The sequence below is a fragment of the Vigna unguiculata genome, chromosome 4 (assembly GCF_004118075.2).
Source record: "Vigna unguiculata cultivar IT97K-499-35 chromosome 4, ASM411807v1, whole genome shotgun sequence".
Classification (NCBI taxonomy): domain Eukaryota; kingdom Viridiplantae; phylum Streptophyta; class Magnoliopsida; order Fabales; family Fabaceae; genus Vigna; species Vigna unguiculata.
The window spans coordinates 30,271,822-30,278,810 of record NC_040282.1 but is presented as its reverse complement, the minus strand read 5'-3'; the positions used below and the strand labels follow the sequence as shown (position 1 = coordinate 30,278,810).

The 6,989-nt window shown below is 26.4% G+C and overlaps 1 long non-coding RNA gene across 1 annotated transcript; it reads right to left on the bottom strand.

The window, feature by feature from the left end:
* Positions 1 to 221: 221 nt before the first annotated feature.
* On the bottom strand, positions 222 to 480 carry LOC114181377. The gene is made up of 2 exons (XR_003603806.1): positions 376 to 480; positions 222 to 301 (listed from the first exon to the last, which is right to left on the bottom strand). It is a non-coding gene; the product is annotated as an uncharacterized LOC114181377 (long non-coding RNA).
* Positions 481 to 6,989: the final 6,509 nt, after the last annotated feature.

The window sequence follows — 6,989 nt, the reverse complement described above, 5'->3', positions numbered from 1 at the left end:
TTCGTAGCTAATTTGTCGCAATTCTGTTGTCGCTAATCCGTAGCTAATCTGTCATAATTTTGTTGTCGCTAATCCGTAGTTAATCTATTGCAATTCTGTTGTCGCAATTATGTTCTCGCTAATCCATAGCTAATCTGTCGCAATTCGGTTGTCGCTAATATGTAGCTATTCTGTGACCAATTCCATAGATTCTACCTTTCCTATTTTCACCACCTGTTTTGATCCAAACACCAGAGTCAACTATAGGATGCTTTGACGTGTCTTTCCCATATTTTTCAGTCATAGCATTTTCATATGATTCCTACATCAAATCAATATGTTAGCAATATTATATAAATAAGTAGTTTAACATTTATAAAATAAACACATTCTTACAATGAAGCTTTTTGCTTTGTTGGACACATATTGACCATCTTTTCGTTTGTGAACTTTGTTGTATAATTCACCATAAGAAATTGGGCGTTTGTATTCTTCTTCCTGTAAAAAAATGCAATTTATGTATAAAAACTTATTACTTTCCTTAATGACAGTAAAAGGACATATTCATCTTACTTTCTGCCATGTTAGTGTGGAAGTTGGTTTATATCAAACAAGTACAATATAACTCCATCTATCTGTATCATATCTCCTTTTAGTAAGTTATCAGCTAACCAATTCCAAAATATTTGTTTCTTTCTATCAAGTGACCAACTCATTTCTATCTGATAGATAATTGCTATCTGATATTGCATTTTGAATGTGACAAATCCATGGTGATACAAGTGCTTTTCCACATTAAATGATATATCCCAATAATGATTCCTACATTTTCCACATGGACAAGGAATGCGCCCTGTTACATAAGCAAACTTCAGATCTCTTTTAGCTACTTGAATAAGCCATCAACGACATTTCTAAATTCCTCAGTTATACTACCAAATTGATCTTTTCTTCGCAACATCCATCCTTTATCAGGTCTCATTGTCCTTGTAGATAGTTTAAATATTGGTCAACATTTTGAAAAGAATGGATTGACACTAATTGAAGACATAATTAAAATTAAGAACACAAATTACTTAAAATAAAGTAAATACAAGTAAACACTCATTGAGTTTATTATTTACATGCAAATAACTACTCAGTTGTACTATGGCACTTTAGATATATTCGGGTTGAAACCTTGCACTTCACTTTTTCTTTAATATATTTTATCCTATCTTAAGTAAAATATTAAGTTTCACAAAAATTGTACCTTTAATAAACAAAAAGATGAATTAAACTTTTCGATCAATTGTGTTTTTCGGTTGGAGTTTTTTTTTTTATCATTACTGAATATAAAGTCAAGGTTTACTATACCTTCTAAACTAAGAAAAACTATCACATCACCCTATTAATTTAATGAAAACAAATTTTTCTTTCCACGGGCATGTGGTGACATGTTTTCAATCATTTGAAAAACTAAATCCAAAACAAAAAAGACTTAGATTTCTTCTAAATTTAACTCTTATAGTTTCTATTTGCAATTTTTCTACGTAGAAATGAGACTAATATTTCTGTTATAATTTTTTGACTAACGAAATATATAAAAAAAATAATATTAATTATTATGTAGTTGGAGTTGTATTATTATTATTATTATTATTATTATTATTATTATTATTATTATTATTATTATTATTATTATTATTATTATTATTATATTAGCATAAAACAAGGCATGGCCAAGTAAGCACACCGAGGCTAGTAAAATGACTTTAGCACTTTTTTGAAATCAGCTATTAAGATAATTTTCTTACCTCATAGATGGTGATCGTTGATTAATCAAATAAAATAGACATTTTGATGGTTGAGTGAACTCAAATGATGCAAATTCTATGGTTAATAATAATATGTCTTAATATATTATTAAATCTCTCAAATTTCCAGAACTTCTTAATAAGCTTTTTGAATCAAAAAACTAAAATTCAGTAATTAAATTTTGAAACTAAAAATCTACTCCATCTGAAAGTTTGAATGAAGTACTCTTTTCCCCTAACAATTAGGTTATAGTCACACCAGCGTATAATTATTTCAATGTTAGTTCAGGTATTTTGGGTGAGAAACAAAAATTGAACCATATAATCCCTAAGCCAATACATTTAAAGACAAGAATCAATCTAGACGAAAGTCATCCGCATGAAATGGAGAAGAAACCTAACCTTTTTATTGAAACAAACATTCGTAAAGATCAAACTTAACAATGAAATTCCAAGCGCCATGATGCAGTACAGTTGCGACGGAGCGGAGCAGTGCAATTCCAACGGTGCAATGCAATTCCAACGATGCAATGCAAGTCCGATGTGATGCAATGTATGGAGATGGGGTTGAGGTGCAGTGGTTGTTTCTGTAAGACCTAAATTAAGGGTTTAGAAATAAGAGAGGAAGGACAAGAAGAAATGGGAGAAAGAAAAACTTCCAAAAAAGACTTCTGGAGCTTTAAAAATTGAAAACATTAAAATATATAAAATTTTCACATATTACTAATTTTTATTTTTTCTAGTGAAAAATAAAATAATATATATAAAACTGTTGCAAATATTTTAAAAAAAAGAAATACAAATAAAAATAAGTCAACATAAACATAAAATTAAATTTAAAGTATAAATATTTATATTCTGTGGTTAAAAATAAAACAATATGTAAAACTACAAAAACATAAACATATGCAAAATCTTTATGTTTATGGAACTGGAAAATAAAGTTTTAAACAATTCTAAATACAACAAATATAATTTATAAATAAAAAAATTAAATTATATATAAAAATAAAGTATATTTTTATAATTTGTTAAAATATCGATAGCTTTTTAATTTTTTTAATAATTTTTTTTTCTTTAGATAGTTTTATTTTTTAAATATAAATTATATTTGTTAGTTACAGACAATCTCTTGTCTTATTTATTATATATTTTAATTAAATTATTAATATTTATATTTATCATTAATATTTCAATATATATAATTATATTTAAAAAATTAATTTTAAAATATTTAAATTAAAAATAATTTTAAAATATTTAAATTAAATGTAATTTTAAAATATTTAAATTAAAAATAGTTTTAAAATATTTAAATTGAAAGTAATTTAAAAAAATTTAAATTAAATATAATTGTAAAATATTTAAATTTATATATATATATATATATATATATATATATATATATATATTAAAATTTAAAATAAATTTAGTATAATTTTAATTGAGAAACATTAGCTACAAAAATATTTTTTAGTAAATTTATAGCAATCTTGCTACGAACTAGGTACAAATTTATTTCTTCGCTATTTTATCACAAATTAGTTAGAAATTAGTTATAGATATGTGCTCTAGTAAATTTGTAGCTATTTTACTACAAAAAAACTACAAATTGTTTCCTTCATTATTTCCTCGCAAATTAGTGAGGGATTAGTTACAAATATATATTATGATAAATATGTAGCTATTTTGCTATAGATACACTACAATTTTATTCTTTCACTATTTTCTCGCAAATTAGAGATAGATTAGCTACAAACATTTTTTTCTCCCTAATTTTTCTAGCAAAATAGATTTTTTCTTGTAGTGGTGTAGTGTGTTGTTAATTTCTTGTAGCATTATTTATGTCAAGACTTCTTTTATTGAAGTTGTGTTGATGCTTTGTATATTTATGGTTGCTCCTTTATCTTATGTATAGATCATATGAGTTGTCATAATTTGGATAAGATTAAAGCCTCCTTCCTACTTAGAGTATGTGAAAACTGGAGATGTTTTTCTTTCCTTGGGTATATTGTAGTTCAAAGTTTAGTTTCTACAATTCTTCCCAATTCTTAAGCTTCATATAGAATGGTTAATGATAAGGTGTTAATAAAATCATAGTTGGTATATTTTATATGTGTCGTACTCAAAATGTCTTGGAGAAATGAAGTTCGTAACTATTTGGAATTGCTTTGTTGCATAGGATCAAAGTTCTTCTATAATATGAACATATTTATACGAGAAATATATCATGTAAATAGTTTGTTTTATGGATTTTCTTACATTTTTCTTACATAAAAGATGATAAAACATGTCTACATCTTAACTAGAAAGGAATCACTATTGATCTTAGAAAATGATAATAACTCACTCTTAGTAATAGTTTTATTATTGGCTTAAATATACATTTGGTCCCTATTTTTGTTATTTTTATTCAATTTAGTCTTCATTTTCGTTTTATGTTCAATTAGGTCCTCATTTTCGTCAAATTTTGGTCAATTTGGTCCTTTTGACTAACAGCGTTTAAATAGTTAACGTTTTTTAACCGTACGTGTCATGTGTCAGCTCTTATTTTTTTGATAGCATTGACACGTGGCACAATTGTGACTTAACACATGGACAATTTTTTTGAAAATAAAAAAATTAAAATTTTTTTACAAGATTTTGAAAAAAATAAAAAAAAATCAATAGTTGACACGTGACATGTACTATTCAAAAACGTTAACTATTTACACACTGTTAATGAAAAGGACCAAATATACCAAAATTTGACGAAAATGAGGACTTAATTGAACACAAAACGAAAATGAAGACCAAATTGAATAAAAACAACGAAAATAGGGACCAAATGTATATTTAAGCCTTTATTATATTTGTGTGTGTGATATGAGAATAAGAGTGATATGTTTGCTTATTTTTTATTTTAGGTGATACTGTCAAAAATTTTACATTCAGAAGAGATGAGTAATACTCGCTCAAACATTCTTGCTCAAGCTTTATGTCTCCTAGAGTATCCATGTTATGTTAGGGCAATGCGATTTGGAGTCAGTCACAAAGATTATTTCCCGCCCATAAATTGTTATACACAACAAGAGCATGATATATTGTCTGCTCAAATGAAAAACATGATTGAATGAACGACACAAATGGAGAATGAGATTATTTCACTTTGGGAAAAGGACACATCAAATATAGAAGAACCTGATATTGGTGTCAATAATGGCCAAGGGAGTTGCATAATTTCATCAAATAATTTTCTGAGGTAACTAATTTTTCTTCATTAGTTTTAATATTAGTTTAATTTGCTTACTTAAAATTTTTTATAGCTCTCCATATTTACTCACATTAGATATTCTGTTATAATTATATTCTTTTTAAATATTTTATCTTATAATTATATTTTATAATGTAAGGGGTCTTAAGTTGTAAATTTTTTTTATCATCACCATTATCTTGCTTGGTTGCTCATTAAAAATTGCATAATATTAAAAGTTATACTCTACATGGTAGATCTCTACCTAATGGACATGTAAAAGTTAGTGTACATATTGCTATGAAGCCAAATGTATCCTTGTCCATACCTAATGCTGACGATGATATAATGACATTAGGACAAGCAATAGGTCCATTTGTGACATGGCTAATCAATCTCTCACATGTTGTTGATATGATATGTTTATAATATTAATTCATAATTATTTATGAAAATATTTTTTCTATTACCTAACTTGTTTAATAGATGATATTTTAGGATTCCACTCTATCTATAAAGAAAAAGACCAATACAAATGAATTTGTCGAAATTAAAAGAAAATGTCAAAGGAAAATTGACCATTCAACATACTCCTCATAAAGTGATTCATCCAAATATTCCTTAATGATGCAACTACCTCTCTTCATACATGAAATTAAAGTCTATAGAGTCACTTTCCCCAATAGAAATGGAGAAAGACATATTTGGACTAGATGAACATAAAGAAATCGCTAACGCAAAATTTATTGGAGAAATCATTGAATGCATGGTTAGGTGCAACTACAATTTACAATATACTACTTTTTATCATTAACTTTAATCTTTTATTAGTAGTTTTTATGATATTACTAATATCTTCTTATATTTTTCTTTTATAAGGTACATATATCAAACATTTATTATGCCAAATTATAAGGAGTTCTTCTTTTTATCACTCCAAATAACACCACATGAACTACTAGTGAAAGATAGAATGAAAAAAATAGTCAGTATCTTTTTCCTTTTATAATGGGGTGATTGATACGTTTGTTCTTGCACCTATCAATATAGGGCAATAATTTTTTCCCAACTTTATCAACAATGTATTATTTTCAAAGTTAGATGCACGAAATCTAATTTTGTTGATTAAGTTCAAATTTTAGCCAACATTGGGTCTAGCTTGGAATCAATCTTAAAAGGGATATAATTCGTTATCTTGACCTATTGGCGAATGACATTAATGAGGTAAGATTTAAAGAAGTTGTTTGACATGTAAGAATATATGTGTGATTCACATATATGTATACTTTTAATTGTATTTTTTTCTTTCTTATGTATACTTTATTTTTATTTATTAACTAGGGTTATACAAACCTACAAAGCTCAAAGAGGATATATGGTTTCAAAATCTAAGTTAAGCAATATGAAGTGGACAATAATTAAGGTAGATTACAATTGTTTATTTGAAAATCAATTTATGTTGTTAATACCAATTATATTGATGTTTTGTACTTTTGGTTTTCTAGTGCCCAAAACAATCCAACGATAATGATTGTGGGTATTACATTTGTCGTTATATGAAGGAAATTATCACATTGTGAAGGAGGGATAGATGTAAGTTATCTTGATTGTATATATAATTCATTTGTAGTAGAATTTTAATTGACTAATTTTATTTTATTTTTCTTTGTTGTAATATTTTCTTAGTTGTAGATGTCAACAATATTCTGACAATCAAATCATTGAAGTTAGGGAAGATTGATGTTTTTATCTCATTAGTAAATGCTTAGTACATGTTAGTATGTTATGATTGTATATTGCCTTGTAAAATTAAGTCATTGCTCATGCCGATTTGAATCTCTACATTTCATTTTAATGTTGTATCTAGTTGATGACAAGTAAAATTTCGTTTTATTGCATGATCAGTTGGCTATGGAATATTCTAAGAGTATGTTAGGTTCACATATACATTGCTAACAGATTGTTTTCGATTATTATTGATT